Source organism: Diadema setosum, chromosome 8, assembly GCF_964275005.1.
Source record: "Diadema setosum chromosome 8, eeDiaSeto1, whole genome shotgun sequence".
In the NCBI taxonomy this organism is placed as follows: Eukaryota; Metazoa; Echinodermata; class Echinoidea; order Diadematoida; family Diadematidae; genus Diadema; species Diadema setosum.
This window is the reverse complement of record NC_092692.1, coordinates 37,253,922-37,257,274: the sequence shown is the minus strand read 5'-3', so window position 1 is coordinate 37,257,274 and position 3,353 is coordinate 37,253,922.

Here is a 3,353-nt window from a genome sequence, read left to right as displayed (position 1 = left end):
GGGGGGGGAGAGGGCGGAGGGGGTTCCACGGAAACCCCTGAACCCCCCGCAGTTACGGGCCTGACAGCTATCAACCAGCCGAAGGAAGGAAACGATCTCCCATTAAAATTCTATGATGCACAAAGGCAGCAACATCGATAAAACTTCAAAGTTAATGTTTTATCGAAACCAGAAAATTTCAGTTCATGTCACAACGGTGTTAAACCAAGTAGCCGCCCCCCCCCTCGCCCCCCCCCCCTCGCCCCCCCCCCCCCCATATTTTCACTTTAACCCGTCCGTACAGGAACCCGGTGGCCAGCATGGGCATTTCAGAATACAGTATGGAATTGGTTAATAGGGACCTAGACTTTTTTAAGGGGCGGGGATGGGACTCGGCGCCCATATTTTTGTGCATGGAGACGAATGTTATGACATGTATTATTGATCGCGATGTCAATGGTCACGGTAACCTGCTCAAAATTTCATATTGACTCCGTCAACAATTGCATAGTTGTCTGTCACTCAAGAGACAGCAAGACAAACACAAACAGTAGGAGACAGAAAGACAGACAGACAAGCAAGCAAGTAAACAAACAAGCAAACAAACCAATGCACATGTTTATAGAGAGGTAACCTATGATACTTCTCTTCATAATATGTCAGGGTCCATTTTTAGAGAGTTGCAGGATCCCCGGATCTATCTTTTCGAAGTGCCATCTTTGTTGCCAAATCGTTAGGCCCGTCGCATGCCCTTTCACCACCTCCCGATATCAATGCATTTATAAATGAGATTGTCCACTGATGATGTGAAAACGAAAGTCATAACTCTTACAAGTACCGGGTGTCTTTAATCCTCTGTGTGCCATGTTTGTTACCTGCCCATATGTTTGTGTGTGTAATTTGTGTACATGTCAGCTGCACAGAAAGGGTTACTAATAGAGTAGAATTAAATCGATTCAGATTCAATGAAAAGACCGTTGTGCATGGTGAGGCTTATACGTATAGGCCATTATTATTGGAAACTTTTGATAGAGAACTTGATGTAAGAAAATAAGACAATGTGCTCTGTTAGGCTTAGAATATTGTTCAATTCAACTCAACTCAACTCTGCTCAAGTCAAGTCAACTCAGTTCAATGCAATTCAACTCAACTCAACTCAACTCAACTCAACTCAACTCAGCTCAACTCAACTCAACTCAGCTCAATTCAATTCAATTCAATTCAATTCAATTCAATTCAATTCAATTCAATTCAATTCAATTCAATTCAATTCAATTCAATTCAATTCAATTCAATTCAATTCAATTTACTTCACAAACATTCACATAGAAATCAGTATAAATTACGCAAACACGTCGAGGGAGCGTGTATAGGGCCTAGTTGATAGGCCTATAATGTAGAATGATACCCTACCGTACAAATTGAAACAGGGTAGGCATAATAGATCATACACAGTAGATATATAATGTTGTGTGTTGGGACCTAACACGAAAAAAAAAAACAAAACAAAACAAAAACAGAACGTGTTATATCAAACAAGGTTCCCCAAATAAAACCGGTAGATCAGTGAAGAAATATTGCAGAAGGAAGGGCTGACCGTATGAAAAATATGGAGGTAGAGAAAGAAGAAAAATTGAGAGAGTTGTGAAATAGGATATTCAAAGGACAGTACAAGTTTGTTCTTGTTATGATACCCCCCTCAAAAAAAAAGAAAAAAAGAAAAAAGAAAAATAATAATGACAATTTTGATTATTCTGAATCCATCCCCATCTAATGCGTCACTCGCAGAACAAAATCGAACAAATAGAACTAACAGCTTCATTACCACCAGACAAAAATGTTACTTTAATTCTTTTAATCATAAAGGCAATTTAGTAGCCTACAGATTTGTGTGCTATATCTCACCTACTTTGCACAATATTGTGACCAATATAATGCTTCGTATAACACTACAATGCGATGAGAAATCAACGTCTCATAAGTTTTATAAGTCACATAATATAATCTAAACTGAGGATTGAAGCGCAAGAGAATGATGAGGATCTCGAATTCTAGCAGTGCTCCAAACCTTTTAGTATGAACTGCAAAGTTGATTTTATGTTACTATAGCGTACCTAATTCAACGACAGGAAGATGAGGAAATGACGGATCGAGGTTCATTCATTATGTTTCACCTAATCTTATCTTTTGATTTAAAAAAAAAAATGGGTAAACGCTGGACAGTGCACTGGACCTTGGCCCTGCTTTTATTGTTTTTGCATGCCATGTGAGCTAAAGAACACATTATGTATATTATCAGGGAGGTGGAAGAAAGTCTTCCACCTCCCTGATATTATGTAGCCCTTTCTGTTATGTTCTTTGTTTTCGTCATCAGCTGGACAAAAACAAAAACAAAACCATAAGCCATGAGCTCAAGTCCAAAGTATGGGGTGTTTCTATGAAATGCTGAAAGTGCAATTTATGCCGACTAACCATTCTATATTTCACCCTGAGCGCCTGAATTAAAAACATTGGGACAGCATGACTGTGTACAGCAGTTTTTAGGACGAGTCACGGTCGCCGGACAAATCAGTCGGTTCGTTTACCCATGCGTTGCGAATCATACCACCACTTGGTAAAGATAGATCACTTTTTATGTATAGTAAGGGTACTAGGTCTCGCGCAGGGACGTAATGATCGCGCATAGCGTAACTGCGTATAGCAAGCAATATTACGCGTAGGACTAAGCGCAAAATTTGCCGATACGCCCATGGAATAAAAATACCTGACAACCGCTAAACATGAGAAGAAAGCAGGTAAGAAATTTTGATTTCAAACAAATTTTGCACCAAATTTCCAATTTTTTGGAACAAATTTTTCACTAAATTTCCAATTTTTTACCTTAGCTTAAAATCTTTTTTTTTTAAGGATGTTGTAGCCTAGACGTGTCGTCTCGCTTGTCTCGTTCGTATGATCGTAGCCGATAGAATTCGTAATTTGTTCGATCGATCGTTGATAATATTCTACGAAAGCCGAAGCACGCTACAGCCGCAGAGAGGGGCAGACACTTTCACGCATGAAACTACATAGGGCAGCTGCGCGATCTTTACATACCCCGAGAAGGTGAACGCATAAAAAAAAGGTCCGACATACAAACGGCGACAGCGCACTACTCCGTCATCGTATCATCAGGAGATTCTGGGAGGTGATTTTTCTGCATTTTCGTGATATTCATTGAGAAATTCAGGTACGATTATGGAATAACTTCTATTATAAGAGCATTTCAAATTTTCGTGCGCGATATCTAGACCCGTCAACCATATAATAAATATGCTGCAGCTGCATTATATAGTTGGGCGATAGCACGATGAGATAGGAGTATCTCTGGCGATACA